Source organism: Varroa jacobsoni, unplaced genomic scaffold (genome assembly GCF_002532875.2).
Source record: "Varroa jacobsoni isolate VJ856 unplaced genomic scaffold, vjacob_1.0 scaffold_1233, whole genome shotgun sequence".
Classification (NCBI taxonomy): Eukaryota; Metazoa; Arthropoda; class Arachnida; order Mesostigmata; family Varroidae; genus Varroa; species Varroa jacobsoni.
Genome location: NW_019214135.1, coordinates 166,904 through 185,664, shown reverse-complemented (window position 1 = coordinate 185,664; position 18,761 = coordinate 166,904). Strand labels below are relative to the sequence as shown.

Here is an 18,761-nt window from a genome sequence, read left to right as displayed (position 1 = left end):
AGCAAAAAACGTTTCATTTGTGATGAAATTACAATTTGCTTTACTGTATATCTAGTGAGAGACTGTCTGGATATTGTAACATCGTCATCCATCAAATCTAAGTAAATACGTCCCAATGATCCCGTCTGTGCACCTTTTGTTTAACGTGCTTTCGATAACGGTTGACTGCGTATTTAAAAAGGTTCTATTCTGTATTCATTTTACTGCGTCAACTCAATCGCTATCTGTTGCCAAGCTAAGGAGTCGCCTGGAAGCGTTCTATGATAACTTGTCATTGTCCGGCATAGGTCCCTAAATGTATTTTAACACAACAATAGGTTCCTGCCCTGGCGAATGCCTCTTTACGGCAATCGTACTCGTGTAGGAAGCCATAATATACGCGTAGGGAAAATAAATATCACGTTAGCACAATCTATTACTAGGGTAGGAACAGCTTTAGCGTGCTCGCGAACGCACGGATAGCCACGCCACTGCGGGCTTTACGAACGAAAAGCGTGGGCAATTGCGGTTAATCATGCAAAGATTTTTCCATCGGTTTTTTAAGCTAACTGGCATTTCTATTTACGCCATTAAAACAACTTGATCTATATAGAGTCTTTGTGCCATAAGCCGCTACACGTTAGAACTAGCTACGGACACCTGTAATCGCCAGTCCCGCATTGCTTAACTTCTGCTGATGCCACTCGACATATAATTCAAAATGCCCTCACAATAGCATCTCGAAACCAGTGTTGTCATATCAAGGACCAACTTCCTACTTTAAAGGGGAGCTGTACAATGGAGAAAAAAGCATCTCAAATGTCTCGGATTGTCTTGGAGAGTGATTATTGCTGAAACATATTTCTGGCCAAAACTGCTCCTGGTCCTCCTATAACTTTAAACGTAGCGCAAATCGTGCTTTTATCTATTCGACGAATTTGTTGGAAACGTTGAACATTTACCTTCTTGCTTCCAGAGTATCTTTCGGCCTCGTTTTTTCATCACATCTCATGTGCACTTAACTATGTAAAGATTACGCTTATATTTTTCTGTTATATACGTACATACATTGATTTTCCAACTAGATTACTATTTTTAGACAGAAGTATGTTTTTAGCTGGAACAGTTATGTTATCTTGTATATATCTTTCTGCGATTCCGCACAACAGGATATGAAAGCATTTGACGAATTCTCCCGGGGTTTACGTTAAGCTTTCGGTCTTTTCGAGGAGGACGGCTTGCCCTTGCAGGCCTCGTGAAGCAAGCATGACTGAGATTGATCATAGTATCAACATCCTATCTCGTTAGGTTGATTTACTACACTTCTCAGGAGTCTGAAAATCAAGAGTAAGATTGGTGCCGCAAGCGACCCATGTTTTTGACTCCTCCCTAACAGAGGATTTATCCAGTTGAAAAAAGCGTACATACAACGTAAACAACAACAATCAAAAAGCTATAAGAAGCCTACGGGGCAAATAATGAGCTATTAGCTTGTGAGAATTTACAGATGTAGCATCAGCTGCTGGTCGATTGAAAGTGTCGCTTAGTGGTCGACTAAGTGACTGTATTTTTGTGATCAAAACTTGATCAGGAGCTTAAGAGCCTAAATCTTCTTTACGGGCCTCAGCCGACTTGTTAATATAAAAATCAAAATCAATACATCGCAACTAAAATTAAAATTAATTATTTAAACGTTGCTACATCTTTATATCGTTTTACTTAGGTTTAGGGAATTTCGTGGGCTGATTAGCAGTTTTAAGCAGATTTGTTGAGCCGTCGAGTTCCTATGTAGCACGTCTTCTACCCATATTCTCACTGAGAAAAATGTTTGCTAAGATGGCCTACATTGGGAGTATGCTAGGATATAAACCGGATCAATTTAAGATTAGGAACCAGTGTAGAGGTCATTGTTTTTGCAATAACGATACCTCTTGGTAAAGATTTAAAAAACGTTTGTCTAAAGTTGTTTTTGAGCGCTGTTTTCTGTGTGTCAAAGCTTTGCAGAGGAGTCGTTGGTTAATGTGTTGACTATGGAAATAAGCAAGAGCTTGCTATCCAAGCCTCGCAATGCACGAGCATTTCAGCTTAGCTAAGTTTTTCGGTGTACATTCATGTTATGACTCAATCCGAGTTCTCTTTAGATGATTTCTGCTTAGTATAAATTATTAGTGTGTTTCCGGCCTTTTTAGGATCAATCTCTTTCTCTTGATGTAGCTGTCAAGTTTTTTTCTCAGGCCTTTTCTTATTTCCGCGTCCGCCAAGAAAGAAAAATTTAAGCGTTTGCTTACTAGCTTTCTAGAAAACTAATAATACTATTCTTTTTATTGACATATTATATGTAACTACCTACCAATTCTCTACCATTTATTATTAAGTTTAAAACAATACTCAGCATTGATTTGAAATACAACTGTACGCTGAATGAGAGATGTTCAAAGAGTATCGTGTTAGGCAATATTGCTATTGACCAAATATAAGCAGTAAATGTTACTCCTTCAAAAAGGCAGATGTTTTATAGTCTAGAATACGGCTATTTTTTCAGAGTCAATATATAGATATCCTGTAGTTCAAAACGATTTGACACCATCGCATAAAGTATGTCGCTTTTCAAGCTTAAGCTTGGAGGTCAACGTGTTGGAAGCTCGATCCGACACTCTAATAATTAAAAAACAGAACTTCGAAAAATCCGAAAAATCCAAATTTTAAAATAAGGCAAACTCACTATTTGAGCGATTCACTTTAAATGTTTAGCATTTAATCAAAGAATAATTTCTTTAACAAAATTTAGAGGCAAATGTTCGACGCATAACATCGAGGAGCACATATACAGACGCATACATTCGATGCCACTTTATTGCCTTTCAATGGGCTGGACACGTATAGCAACGTGTGTACTATACTTACTTAGCTAGCGAAGGATCTCCGGTGCGCCCCCTACAAGATAGTGTGGATAGATGCCTTTTTTGCTTTTCTTTCTAATCATGTCTCCATATCTTAGGTTCCACTTTATATCGTCCCGGAGTGGTAAAGTCATGTTCACAGGTCCGGAGACTCTATTGAAATTTTACCAATACAGCACGGAGAAAGACGGAACGATGTAGTGCAAATCTTGTTCAGTAACTTTATAGAAAAAAAAAAAAAAAAAGCATAAAGAAGTTATTTTCTGTAATAAAGAAGTAATCTACTAGACATAACCTGTCGCATTATCAAGCCGATTTAGACTTCGCCTTCATGCACCTACCTAATGGCTGATGAACAAGATAAAAACTTACTCCCACAGCACTCATTTGTGTCGCTGCCACATGAAGCAGGCATTACTTCGCAAAAACCCACCTTTTGACTCTTTCTTTACAGAACCTCTACTGCACGGGTTAAGATCCGCAACCAACAAGTCAAACGTTTGCAGGTACTCTTTCGGCAGGTAGTGCCATCGCTCGCAAAGCCGTCTGGTTTCACATATTATATTAGCAACAAGCAGTTCTCAAGGCTGGGTTCATTATGGCATCACGAAAATCCAGGACGAAGGCATTGATATGACAACTAGAAACGCAATTCCGACTGTAGTTTTAGGACCTAGTAGAATTATCCGTATGAGATCACTGAATTTAAATAAAAATAACGCGCACTTTCTGTGATTGTGGCTAACGTTCTTGCCATTAGTTCTTATGCCAGTTGCGTGATACATGGGTGATCCCTTTTAATCTATTCCATGAGCTTCGTAAGAACTTCAAGCAAAGAGGTAATCTCAAAATTTCGCACTGTCGACGCGATAGTAATTCTTCCTTTGACAAAGGAGCACCTGATCTCGACCGCTTATAATTCAGCATATTGAAAAAATTGTAGGTAAACATAAGAACCTCTCGATGAAATTTAGGCTTTTGGAATGTTCGGACCCAGTTCACACTTCTCACTACAGAAAGTGTATTTGGCGTCTAAAATACCGCCTAGCGTGCCTCGTCAAGCTGCGTTAGACCAAGACAGGTGAAACAGTTGGCTACATAAATTCTTAAGCCATAAGTCAGCGAGACAGCAAGGACAGAGCCAAGAAGCACTCCGGAGCGTCTTAGGGTAAAGTGGCGACAAGATCTACTGATATTGGAGTCAGCGATCTTGTGTTGAGATAACAGTAAGAAACGAAGCGATGCGAAGACGATTTTTTGAAAGGCCTATACGAAGGCAGAATTAGACTGTTTCGGAGTAGCTTTCCATTTTATAACAGGAAGACGGCCTCAGCCATTGCTTTCACTAGCTGAACACGATGTTAGATAGACATAGAGTTCACGGCTACAGGTAGAGATCTGAGAGTTCACTAATGCCCTTGACACGCAGTCCAAGCTGCGTCTTTTGCTTTCCATGACTTTATCTACTAGAGAAATGGCACTCATGAAATAGCGGCGTTAATGAAGTTGTATACGGTCGGTTAGAATTTGAGCTTGTTAAAAGGAAACTCGACTTTTAGTTTAGCTTTCAATCAGAATGGCATTAACACTTTTGATGCAAACACGAGGTACTGACATATATGCTGACATTCTCATGCATAAAAGGCTGGAGTCGAAAGGACGGTCATGCGGCTCATCGAGTACTAACAAGGTCAAACTTTTAGTGGGCAGGGGCTAAATAAAAAATGGCCAAGTTGCTAGCTTATTGAGAATTGTTTGTTTCCTTATCTGGTCCGCCGTTTTTGTGATCAAGCTTGAGGCGAAGAGCGCTATATCGAGTCTTTTAGTAAGATAATAATTAGATGTATCGCCACTAGCTCACCAAGCCTTGGACCTAACAACGCCATTACGACCAGTGGAAAAGCCGTGAGATGGCTCACTCCGCAAGCATTACCCAATGTTTTGCCAATGCCAAGCTTGGCGAGTATAACACCACAACAGCAAACATAACGCCGGACTGTTCAATTTTATTAAGCCAGTAGCAGAAAAAAAACACTCAATCTTACTTAGGAAAACAATACATGAATCAAAATTGGCAATGAGTACGAACTTAGGTATGATTGCTTGATCGTAGGGTTTCGCATCTAGCAAATGTTATGGAGAAAACCTAAAAGGTCCATTAAATCAGGACTGGCATTTCTGTCCGCAAGTCTGAAGAAGCTTGTGATTAAGGCCTATTTCTAAAACCGTAAACCTCCCTAACAAAACTAGGGGCAAATTATGTTATGACCCATAACAATCTGTGGTGATCGCCTCTAAAAACACAATAAAACGGATTTCAATTAAAAAAAACTACTTCTTCTGTATTTTCTATTAATGAAAAGACCCGTCTGGAGGTGAAAGTGCTCTCTCTTGTGCGTAGGCGCAAGACGCAGACTTTGCGACAGGTCTTTAGGCGGCGGCGGATATGAGATCCCCATAAGAACATGGCGGTAACAAAGGCTTTGAAATTTTTTGTAAATGGTCCAATGGTCTTAACCAACCCGTTCTCTAGTGTAACACTGTCGGAATGTATTAGCTAATTCAAATATAGGGAGACACCGTGACTAGTCTTAAGTAATTACGTCATCCGAGTATATGCGGCGGTAATCACCGTAAGCCTAACGGATCTTTACAAACGATGAATTCGAGGAGCGCTCAGGTGGTTAGAACCAAAAATAATGATTACATCAATCGACCCAAAAGAAAATGGAAGCACTTGATGCGGTCAGAAACTATGTCTCAATAAAAAAGCATTTAGGCTTGTCCGATCGGTTTTATCGACCGGCCTGGATCAAGGGTAGCCTATGAAAACAGGTAGCAAAGGGGAAAAGGAGAACACTATTATGCACATAGATCATAATACAAAATGTAACTGCTGGAAAATGGTGGACGGACGATTTGCCGTGTGCGTAATATGAGCTTTATCACAGACTATATATGAAAATAGAACACTATGAAGCAAAAGACGCTTGTGCAAAGTAACGGACAGAGCATCACAAGCAATTTCTAATTGAGCAATGAATGTTTCTAAATTATGCGCAGACTTACTGCACAAATAAATAGAAAGTGTACAGTGGATGTAATCTGTTAAATGGAGTCCAAAGTCACAATCATTCAGCTTACTAGCTTATTTGAATATAATCTATACAGCAAAAAAACTATCATATTAAGGAGTAGTCATGTAAATAACCTCTGCGGGGCTCTAGTTGGAAACATTTTGGGATATAGACATAATTACCCCTAACATTTTCAAGAGATTACAGTGCAGAGACGCTTTATGAAATTCTCCTATAATAGAAAACATTTCTTTATTAAAATAATTATATCAGCATAAGTCTTTAAAAAATTTTTCATTTATGGCGGCGAAAGAAATAGAAGCTGCTAATGATTACGCGAGAAAGCCTTGTACGAATATTTTATAATTGTCAGCCTATTTATTTAACTGCTCCTGTCGCCTAACTAGAAACTCGTAACAGCCTGTTAGAATCTCGGTAACAATCCATGATTGTGTCTTTTTGTGCCAATGTATTTTTCCGATGGCGTCCTAGTGTTGGGTACCACCCAGGCCCCCTAGTGGGTTATCAAGTTTAAACAGAACTACCGCCCAGCAAAGCACCCTCAATGGTCGAGTGCCTTCTGAGAAAGGAGCACTGTAGCCACATCACCGAAATATCTCTGTGTTTCAAATTTTAAAGCCGGTATAAAGCGTTCCATTGGACGCAATCCCAGCCTGAACCGAGTGTGTCAATGCCTAAGTTCGAATCTAGACCACAACGTATCATTAAAATTAGTACACAAATACGTATACACAGACGATTACCTATCTAATGAATCTCCCCTTTTCTTACCGCTCGCATTGCACTGGAATCCGTTAATTAGCAGAGTGAAGGTCTATTAATTCTGAGCTTAAGGGATAACTATAATAATAATATTAGTATTACCATTAAACTATTTCGCCCTACCTAAACACGAGCCCGTCAAATAAAAACGGTGAGCTATTGAAGTACTTTTTGCTGCTACAATGATTATTGTGCAAGGTAATTATAATGCAGCTGCCTGTATCAGCCCAATTCCACTTACACGGATGCATCTGGACACTCGATGCTGTTTATCTTCATCGGGACACATGTAAAAACAGTGCCAATATATTTTATAGGTTGACCCATAGTACCGGCAAGTTTATCAAGCAAATCAAAACTTGATCAGTGGGCTGCTGACCGCGTTTTGCTAAACATCATAACTGATTAGTAACACTTAAGAGTAACCTTGATTAAACTTTAATACTTCCGAGTATTGAATTATCCGCAAGCAAGTTCCACTTTGCTCCTCGCGGACGGGCTTTTGGCGAGCTTCAGAGCTCGGGTTCCACAGGGAACGAAGACTACAAAGCGGATGTTATTCTGCTTAGAGTGCTATTTTAGTTCTTACTTAAGTGATACATACACAGAGTGTTATAATCAGAATATATTCAATAAATATCTGCTAGTTCGAACACGGTTAAATATAAAAGTCCTAACCAATGACCTGTCAGTCTCTGACTAATGGCCGAATCGTCCACAAGTTGGTAATACCAACTGGGGGCCGGATCGCCGTAGGCAGGCGCTACGGACAGTGGTTAGGTGATGCTCCACATGTTCGCTGGCGTCAAAGTAAAGGATACAAAAGGGCCTTGGCGGTCAAAGACAAGTGTCAGCAGAAGAAGTTTCCACCGACAAAGGAGATCAGACGTACGTCGCACGAACAGCAAGTGGCAGACAAAATTACCTGATTCAGACTGTCACCACGAAAAAACGTCGGGTACGTTCTACAACAGTAGACAGAAGCACAAGAGGGCCTAGACCATTGGGAAATCCTGGACTGTGCGCAGTCAGGTAGGAGTAGTTGCGTCAAGTACGCAAGACAATTTATGCACCAGATTGCACAAACTCAGCCGCACGATAGGTGCGCGAATGCTGCCTGGATGCAGTCTGGCTGGTAGCAATGACTGAATCTCACAGTCGAAATGTAAACAACAGCTGCTAGTTCAAACAACGTATAACAGCCGCTGCCCAATATGATTAGCCAATGGCCTAGTCCTATATATATATATATATATCCAGGCCTCCTGATTTCGTATACGTTCATGTACATTTGGGATATGCAGAACCCTATGATATTAACTGATACCTTTGATGAACTTCAGACTGCGTTTTCATTCGTGATACCGCATATGGTCAACGCACCATCGCGCACACTTGCAGGGTCTTTACAACGAAATCTATGTTTTAAGTCATTCATTTCGGATTCACATTAAGTTGACACCTCCAACTGTCTATGTTTTGTTTATGTCTGTCTACCGTTTACCTGAGTTATATAGCGAATCATCAGTGGCTCTCAGTGATTTTCAGGCGCCACCTAAAAATCTAGCACATCTAAAATTTTCTTCGTTGTGCCATAATGACGGGAACCTTCCGAGATAATGCGCAAATTCTTTTAGCCTTACTATGAGCAAAAGCTCTGACGTAAACTTTGCTATCAGAAAATAGTAAGTACTTCGTTTTCGAACGGATATGAATGTGGTTTCATCTAGTCGGGGTTTCTGTCGGTAGCTTGCTCGGCCTTCCAATCCTCTAAATGTGTAATCTAAATGGACATAGCAGTTTGCCTAACGATAATCTCGTTCTCTTGGGAGCTGCTGCTGCCGAAAATTCGTTTCACAGGAAACGAGACGCTACGAAGACTATCGCAGATGACGGTTGGCCTGTCGGGCAGTTATATCTCTGTCAACTAGTTTCTTCATTAACAGTAATTTGCCGCGAGGATAAAAGTTACGAAACTGTAGGCGACCATGCTCGTAAGGCTGGAATATTGTGAAGTAGCTTTCATTGGCATCGCTGACAAATGCTACGAAGACAGCCAAGAATTTCCTTCACTCCTCACGCGTTTACAAAAACGCGCCTGTCCTCTGCATGCTTCAGCGCCCGATTTTAGGACTGATACAACGAAAGACTGAAATAACACTGGTCAGCTTCATTCGCTGAAATCAGCGAACATCTCGGCGAAATCGACTCATGAGAAGGAGCTCTTCTTGCCGAGCTTGCAAGAAAACAAGATATATTTGGCTGTCGAAAAAGGATAGACCCAAAAAAAGACGAAAAAGGAAGCCCAAATTGAAGGAAACATTTTCAGATTTCCATATGTGACTAAACTAAATAAACGCCATTTTGATCGATGATTTTCTATTTTTCCCGTCAATGATTGTCAAACGTCTATGGTTTCTGGGCGAAAAATTGTCACAAGTAATTTCTTTAGTTCCTTATTGAGTTCTATAGCGACTAGAGTAGGTGATCGTCACATGATACAAGATCTGGGCTATACGACGGATACATTAAAACTTCCCACCTAACTTCCTCCAGTTGTTGCCGAGCAACTAAAGATGTTTGTGGTCTAGCGTTGGTTTGTCCCCTCACTGGAACGACCTGTTGTAGGTCCGTTGGCTAGGTAGGGTAGAAATTAAAGCAGCTCGTTATATACGATGTCTTCTCGATTCAACCAAACACCAGCATCAACTTCTTCAGCCTCGATTTAGACTTTGTTACAGATTATCTTTACATCTGTTACTACATCTTACTATCTGTTACAGATTATATTATTATTAATTTGCGTACTCTTGTCGTATTCGACCATTTTTCATGGCCCATACTCAATCGTTTTAGATTAAGTGGCTCGGTTTTACTGCATTTTTGCAATTTGAAAATACGATCGAGCAGATTCTCTTGCCTCCGTTCGTGATGGTACTCGAACACCGAGATAGATGTCTTTTCTAGCCAGCTCTCCTTGAATGGTTTAACGTTGTTTAATGGTGGATATCCACGGGCTTAGCTATATAACGGCTACTCACGTGTTAGTCTGCCTCAACTTTTACAATAGTTGAGCTTTTCCTGTAAACGGTCGACCATTATGAGAACCCTACACATTAAAATTTTTCGAACAAAAGAAACGCAATGATTTTCTTTTGGGCCGTCTCTTATAATAATGCATCTTGACGATAAACGGCAACGATTCCTACGAGCTTAGATAGCATTTGTGTTCGTAATAAAATTATGAAGCGAAGCAAATTTTTACATCAAATTTCACTCATCTATAGAGCGCTCGATTTTGAATCTAAAGAAAAACACTGCAACAGCTTTAGAATGCGGCCAAGTTCTAGCTAACGCCAGCCCCACTCATAATACTCTAAATATGCATCTCTCGGAAAGCCGTTAATGCTTTTCAACGATCAGACAACGCTACACGGGGCGACAGAAAGTTAACCTTCGAATAGACAGAGATGGCAGTCCTCCGCGACCCCACATGGCAGCCAAGCGACCTGAACAAGCCATGCAGCTATAGCTGAATGGCTCGTTCATCAGGAACTCAGTGTCAGGCAATCACTTTAACAGGAAAAAAAAAGGCTCAGTTAACTGATTGGCGAGTCAATGCCGGTTACAATGCCGGTCTCATACATTTAAAAAAAATACTGGCTAATCGAAACTTTTCGTATCGTCCACCACATATCACAACTTCAAAAAAGATGTTAAATAACCAATTTTATAAAAACGAATCAATTAAGTAACTGCGCATGAACGTACATGGATATTTATCATACAACTAAATTTGAAACACTGACTTGTACTGGATAATGAAAATAATTAGCTAGAAAAGGAGTTGTAATTGTTCTTTACAAGATCTCAGGGTAGTCAGGTAACAAAACATCAGCGTTCGAAGAGCGTGAAACAGTAGTTAAGACCTGTAAATTAACCAACGACGAACAAGTTGGCCGACCTATAGCAATTTCTCACGCTTAACTAAAAAGAACTAAGGCTACATTTTTTTTTTCGAATTCGATATATTCCATAAGAGAAACATATGGGGGGTTTCCGTGCAGGTCCTTATTGATCTGGAATGATCTATATATGTTCCGAGTTATCATGATACGTCAAACAATCTAACAAAATGCCCCAACAGGGACTCGTTCAACATCGGTATTTTAATGAGTTCCTGTCGCTCCCCATTCGATAGTCCGGTGTTGGACCTGGCGGAGATAAATAGGTGTCTAACCTACACGGGTTGCACAGGTAATTGAAACGATGCGTGTGTACAGCGTACGCCTAGACATATTTATTTATACATGTATGCATTTATAATGTATTGATATTATCTATGAGTGTATTTCTGGCACGCGAGATGTACAGAGGTATTTGGTAAGTGGGAAAGCTTTTAGCAGACGATAATAGTACAATAGATTTTTAGACGATAATAATACAATACATATATAACAGATACTTAAGAGGGTCTTTGACGCGAAGCGCCAGCTGCATGATGGCTAGATAGCTCCTATCTGTAGTCATAACTTTTAAATGTCACTCGTATGCGCTTGTGCGTGAGTCTCTGGAGCTGCCGTAGAAGCAGACGTTACGGTACACCGAAAAATCAAATTTGCCATTATCGAAACACTGCATGTTTAGTGTTCTTTGTAATATTTATTAGGCTTAGACACGCTTAATCTTTCGATGTATGGCTCATGTCACATCGTTGTTTTCAGAGATTATTATAATAACAACAGCCAAACAACTTCTTAAACACGTTCACAGATTTAAAAAAAATAATAATAATTTATTTGTCATGTTCGCTTTGATGCGTATACGCTTAGTGAGGTATTAATAATTAGGTGATTGAGGAGATTTTGTTTTTGAGTATTTTTTGAAGAATAGTTGCCAGTAGTTTTAATATTACTGATCGCACGAACCGAACGAAAAATAAATGTATGTGATCACAGTATCTTGCGATAGTATGATTGATCTCAGCAACAGATGCATTGAATACAATGTTACTTACTTATCGGTTTTGACCGAAAATTGTCCGGCTATATCTCGTATAATGATTTGAGGCGCTCTGATCTGGATAATCCTTCAATAAAAGAAAATTTACCACTTGTTCGGGAAAGTTCTCCTCTGCACCTGCTGATCATTGTCGCTCCGTAGTCTGGCGGGCTCAAACAGCTCTACTGGTTGATGGATTGTACAGTTAACAGACTTACACTGTATAGTGTCGATATAAATATGATCATAGAGATACTGCTATGCATGGGCATAATAATTTCTAATGTTATGTGGCTATGATGACTATTATCGTACTATCGAAGTTTTTCAATACAAATTCTAATACTACCCTTTTCTTGAGCGTTATATGTTACCTGAGCGTATATATATATATATATATATATACGCTCGCAGGCATTTTTTGTTAAAACGTCGGATGTACCATAGAGGGTTAGATCTCGGGCCGCAGATAATATGGCTGTCGTCGGTATCGTTATTGTTGTTAGTGTTTTTGTGGATTTTGCCATGAGCGAACGGCGATCGCTGACCGCCTGGCACAGATACGTTCAGCCGCTTGTTTCTGTTCTGTCTTTCAATTTAGTTCAGTGTCAGCTCTGTCGCAGCAGGACCAGCTGCCGCCGCCATCATGGATTTTGTGGATTCTGCTGCGGTGCTGTTGCGTTTCGGCTACATTCTGCACGTTGTTTTCTCGCCAGCATGGTCACCGTTCGCGTCATAGCTACGGACCCTCTTTTTCGCTCTTTCCGGTTGCACTTATGCTTTTGCTTCGGCCGCTCATTCTGTGTAGAACGAATGAGGCGTCACTTGAAGCGGGTAGTAGCAGCGGCGGCAGCTCCAGCGCGGCAGCACCAGCGCGGCAGCACCAGCGCGGTAGCGCCAGCATCAGCAACTGAGCAGCCGATCGAAGGTCGGAGGTCACAGCCGCGCGAAGGCACAACGACGTATCGACGATGGTCTTTTTTGCCGTCCCAAGAGACAGCTACGGAGCGGCGACTCGCCATGGGGCGGTATTGCTTGCTGGTATCGTTCGTACAGTTGGCGTAAGCAGTGCTGCTAGTGGTGTTTTGCTTACCGCGGTCGACTAAACGAGAGAGAGAGAGAGAGGCAGGGGAGGATGATCCCTGAGCCAATAGTGAAGCCGGCGCCCTGCTTTGCTGTATGTAAATGAATAAGCCAGTCTATAGTGGCTGACATGCAGACTAGCCTGTCGTAGATGTCGCATTGCAGACGACCAATAACGGATGATGGCAAAAGTGCAGAACATCCATTGCCGTTAAAGGAGTACAAGGTGCTATCACAAGCAAACAAACCGGCAACGAAAGTCGGCATGAATAAAGAACATGCCGAGGGGAAAGCATTTCTTGCTTTCTAAACACTTACCAGAACACGTCTATGGTAATTATATCATAATGTGCAGGTGCATACCTACACATGAATGAAACAGAAATTTTCGCATACAAATTGATAACTAGTGTGAAATGCGAGTACGCCCTTTCCCTGCAGCGGCCAGACGTGGGAATCTATATTGTGAAACCACATGAAAACAATGCTGAATTTACGACAGGTCGTGTATAACTGCTAAATAAGGATTGGGAAGACGAAAAATAATATTATGGCGGGTCAATGAATAAATGGCAATTTTAGTTGATTACACTGAAAAGTACAATAAAATGTATCATGTCCAGCTAACCTTCAGCTACCATCTACCTATCGCCGAACTTCTTCTATTTTCAGGATTCGGATGTGAAGACTTCCAAAAGGAAGTAACTTACTAATATATGAGAGCGCGTAGCGAGGTTTAAGACAACAGAGAAAGAAGCGGTGCGATAGCCTTAACGACTAAAGAAGTATAATGGTAGTCCATTAGAGGACAAAAACACTTCAGCGTTCGTCTTATCCTGTATCACGCAAAGCACAGATAACCTGTAAGTTAGAAGTTTCGCGGGCTTTGAATCAGTTTACGAATCAATTTGCACTTATGATACATAAACAGCTGTGTATGATTCATTTAAATGGATGCGAGGTATCCAAAATCGTATACACTGGTGCCAGTTATTTGAATTTGTTGCAAGAAAATGTTTTACCACGCATTCCTTGGTGAATCGTATCAACAAGAAGATGACTCACTTGCATTCTATCATCGTAATGTACAAGCGTATCTTCCTAGGTAGATATCTCGAACGAAGGGGTCCAAGACCTGATGTTAGCGGACTTTTGCCTGTGGGGATACCCTAAACTCTACTCCGGAAAACTAAGTGCATTGTAAGGTTTGTAACCTCATTTTTAAAATACCCTGTAGACTCAAGCGGAGACTAATTTTAATGCGACGTTTATATACAGCATTGATTTCAGATACTGAAATACATCCAACAGGTGCTACTACTGAAATTTAATGTAATGGCTATGAATACAATTTACTGATTGAATCGTTAACCTTACTAAAAAGAATTAAAACGAAGAACCACGCTAGCCTGGCAGCACCCATTAATCCTAGGTCAAACAGGTACTTCGTGCTTTTTAAAGCGTATATGTGATACTTAAAGTGAACAGTGATGTTATCTTCATCGACATACCCCATTTTGTGTCTGGTGCCATTACACAACGCCTTTGCTCCGTCATGTCTCCATTACGCAGGCGTCTTTATACCGCTGTTCATTTGGAGTTTCTCGCTTTCCTTATATATTCCTCAATGACTTTTTCCCATATTTCTGTTTGTCAATCTTTTCTACATCTGTGTGGTTGTATCTGCCTGTATGTGGATGCCTAGCGGCGCGAAGACATCATTATGCTTCGCAGCGAACACTGAAGTACAAGCGAGCATGACTTGCTCGCTCGAATCTTCCCCGACCTTCAGGCCAATTTTGCCTTTCGCTACTTTTCAAAGGATCTTTTTGAACCACAAACATCTTCCGCATTGAAACAGGTCAAAGCTGTAGCGGTATCATGGCTTGAGTCTCTAGCCCATGGAACTTTCGTAGAATTTTGTTCGATGAACAGCACAACGCTGTGTCCGATGCTATCGATATTCTGAAGGACCTTGTTTAGGGAGTTCTAGCCCGCTAGCGAAAAGTATACTTTTTATGAGAGAATATTACAGTATGCTATAGCTTACCTTCCCTTTACATGAAAGAGCTGAAGCATATACATACTCGAAGCGAATTTATAGCGACAAATAAGTGATCCTCAAGTTCTGCATTTACTCAGATCTAGGTGACCCTCGATAGCTGATCTCTTGATAGAGATAAAAATCCGTAACCTAATTATACTACCAGGCGAAACTAGTGCTTGTTCTCATTTACTAGCAGTAGTAATGTAACGATTTATGCTGCTGAAGTGGAACTTTTGAGTCCTCCGACGACCGTTGCCCCGGCCTTCTGCCAAAAATCATCTTCTCTTGCGGTTCGAGTCAGAGTCTGACTGTTCCAACAAAAGGAAAAAACACAGAAACACACCGACAGCGGCAATCAGGTCTTTATGTCGGATTTTGCATCAATCACGTCAAGATATAGAGCACTGCATCTATTCGAATGCGTTCATCAGATCATGATGTAGATCTTTTCCAATGGATGCCAAACGTATAGACACAAATAACACCCTTGATTCTTTCGCAACCCATCAATCTGGGACATTAGCGTTAGAAATTATTTAGTGTTTTATGTGACTCGTAGGGGCACAGTGTACATAATAAGTGTACATAAGTGCGCAGCAAGCAGCGCAAAATTTTAAAGTATTCAAGACAAAGCTGTTAGCTTACCCTTTTAATAATTTTGTTGAAAATGTATCAGAGACTCGTGGCTTAAGTCTACTAAGACCTATACTATAGATACGAGCTACTAAGTGAGTAGGCAATTTTCTTAAATCGGATGCCAGGTCGACCGGGGCATTTTCGATTTGTCAACAACCGTTCACTGCGTCTGGCTATTGCACGGTACAAACTCATCTGCATGACGATCGAGGCAAAATAAAAATCACTTGAAAACGGGTAAAAACGGAAAAGCCTATAATCAATTCGGAAGAGTTTCTGTATAGGATAAGTGTGACGAGTAACCTCCGCTGTTTGAATAAGCTTTACTCTGATAGGTTGCAAGCAAACCCATACCCTTTGTAACTTAAATTCGATAAATGAAAAAATATTTATGTTCCATTTTTTATGCTAACTATAGGACAAGTCCAAAGGTAGTGAAGTAATTATAGTTGAAACATTAATCATTTCTCACGTAATGGACTAAATTGCGCCATAAGAGTAAGCGAATTTGATGACAAACAGTTTTAGTGAAACAACTATTTATTCTAACCATTACCCGTATCAGTTATCAACGTTGTTATAGGAGATTCTTCTTCGGTTTTTCTGAGTTATGGCCTGGCAGTTTCTGGCCTCCAACTCGAATGCACATTAGCTTTCACAGTACTTCAGATACCGCACATCTGCAGCGGGTCTCGATGAAAACTGATGACCTTCGATTTTGGGCCGATCAAAGACTTGGCTTCATTCCATTCTGCAGTAAGAGCGATAATAGTTTATTACAATTTCCATGATGCCAGCCATTCGGAAGGAAAAGCAATGCGTCCAAATAGCCTCACCGATCTCACGACAACTATATTGTTTCACCGGTACATCGAGCTTATCACGACCACCGTAAATTAGGAGTTGTTCTGGATTGATGCAATGATAAATGGATCACATCACACAGAGAACACCATCACTACCATGGCCATGTAAAGCAAACAGAATAGGAGCAACTCCGATTTCTGTCAACAATAGTTATCATCATAATTATTATAACCAACAACAGCGCCAGTAGTGATGCATGTTGACGGCCGAGAGACGGAAGCGAACTTCTACTGTGAAAGACGCGCACGAACGCGCTGTCTACCAAGACGTCCGTCTGGCCGCCGTGTCTCCTTTCTTATCTTGTATCTTATAATAAGAGTGATAATGATGATGATTCCCACTTACATACGCATAGTCCATGCCCAGAGGCGCGAACTCCTGCACGAAAATTCTGTAAAAAGGTGAGAAAAGCAGAATGGAAATCGATCTTGTCGGTCTCTCTGCGCATGTCATACTCCATTTTACTTTATCTTTAGCCCTATGAGATCCCCTCTGTATTTGTCTTTCTTAGGTTGTTCTTCACTTCGGGCTGCCATTTTTCCCCGTGGGCGCCGGCTTGATAATTCATTTCCATTACATCGTAACGGCAAGGTTAGCAAGAGCATTAGTGTCAGCTGTGCCTACGACAGTTACTACAACTGCTCGCGTAGACCACTCGAAACGCAACAGGACGGTAGCACTGTCAAATGACGTTGACGAACGCCCTTGTCAGTGTCCTTTAGAGGAGTCAAACACAAACAAACACCGCACAGTCTCTCTTGTTGTTGCACAGTTGTTTCGACCCTCGTTAGCCGGCCTCAGTGATACTGCAAGCAGATCAAAGCCAGCAGCAGGATCAGCGTCCTGCCAGAGAATCTCAAAGAGATAGCGAATGGGCCCGGCTGATCATATAGACAACTATGTAGCGTGTACACGGTTATGAAATGATGACGTTACGAACGAACTCTTCATTGTTGGTACCTGTTCATTGATACACTTTTAGCTATAGCATGCTATCTTCATGCAGGCTTCCTAAGTAGAACTTGGCAGGTCCTTGTTTATTTTCTTCAGGGAACTCGGTTCCGCTCTGGGTTAATTTTTTGATCTTGAAATGATGTTATTTGAGCAAACACTTCGCAGTAAAGGGTAGCTGGATAGGTGCAGATGAAAGAAAAAAAAAAAGGAAAAAACAATAGAACAGAATCACAAAATCTCTTAAAAGGGTAATTTTGCTACTGCTGTTAATACAGCCGTGTTTAAATAATAGGTAATTATTAGTAGGATATAGTGGAGTTTGAGTTTGAATGGTTGAATAATCGCAATGATACTGGCACCGTTGTGTATTATTAAGTTTAATTTATTTTTAAGTTAACACTCAGAAGAATGATTAAAATCTACTCGTTTTAAAATTATTATATAATATGTGATTAATGCAGACATGGCCGTTTAAATGTGTCGATTGTGTTTAAATGATTTGCTATAGAAGACCCAAAGGTAATGCCTTTAGAGTTAGAACTGGACCAACAGAAGTTTACTAATCATTGCAAGGCTTCAAATAGGGCTATTTTGTCAAAAAATAAATATATTTTCACATAGAACGTTTTTAATTTGTGCAACCGTCAATAGGGACCTAGGTGCCTTCAAAGATGACGAAACGGGACCCTCATTCCAATAAATAATGTTTTTCGAGTGTCAATTTTTAAACTTGAATTATAATAATTAATAGTTAAGTTGTAAAAAGTGTACATAGAGACTCGTACATAAAATTCCGGGTGCAACGAAAGCCTCGCGGCAATTTTCAAATTCGGTTTTGTTTGATTGACGTAAAGTAATACGTTTGATGAGATGCATATGTAGGTACTGAGTGATTTAATTGATATTAAACGACACGAATTGTATAAACGAAGTATTTGAGAATGTCTATATATACACATATACTCTTAGTGACTGAACAAGTACTTGATCCTTATAAATAATCACAGCTCGCAACATAGGTCCCAACCTACCCAAGCAGAAATTATCGTCCTTAAGCTATTGGTATATTTACACACATCAACGATCTATTACGTTACGTACGCATTGAACGTAAATGTAAACAGAAAAATGCCGATTTCGATTTACATGTTGGGTAGGAAAAAAATCCCATGGTTTGCATTGTTGGTTGACATAGCTACCCATGTAAACGATAAATTCAGTGACTAAAATATTAGAAAACCTTTCAACATAGAATATGAAGAGCAGATTCCCGCTTGCACCGCGATTTTAGCGATTAAAACATATTACGGCGTCGGTTTTCCTTTGTTTGTGTCCCCGTTGAATTATGAGAAGCCCTAAAGCTAACTTTTGAGGCAGCAGCATCATGATATGTTGAGTTCGGCTGCTTATCTAAGCTATTTTAGCTGTAACGAT

At 40.4% G+C, this 18,761-nt stretch overlaps 2 long non-coding RNA genes across 3 annotated transcripts; one reads left to right on the top strand and one right to left on the bottom strand.

Annotated features, from left to right (window-relative positions):
* Positions 1-1,046: 1,046 nt before the first annotated feature.
* Positions 1,047-8,576, bottom strand: LOC111267869 (uncharacterized). Of its 2 annotated transcripts, XR_015313978.1 has the most exons (4): positions 8,244-8,576; positions 3,313-3,519; positions 2,884-3,099; positions 1,047-1,313 (listed from the first exon to the last, which is right to left on the bottom strand). It is a non-coding gene; the product is annotated as an uncharacterized LOC111267869 (long non-coding RNA). The 2 variants fall into 2 exon arrangements; XR_002684887.2 differs by lacking the exon at positions 1,047-1,313 and having other exon boundaries at positions 2,493-3,099.
* LOC147752478 (uncharacterized) lies at positions 7,441-9,114 on the top strand. Its single transcript, XR_015313979.1, has 2 exons — positions 7,441-7,771; positions 8,572-9,114. It is a non-coding gene; the product is annotated as an uncharacterized LOC147752478 (long non-coding RNA).
* Positions 9,115-18,761: the final 9,647 nt, after the last annotated feature.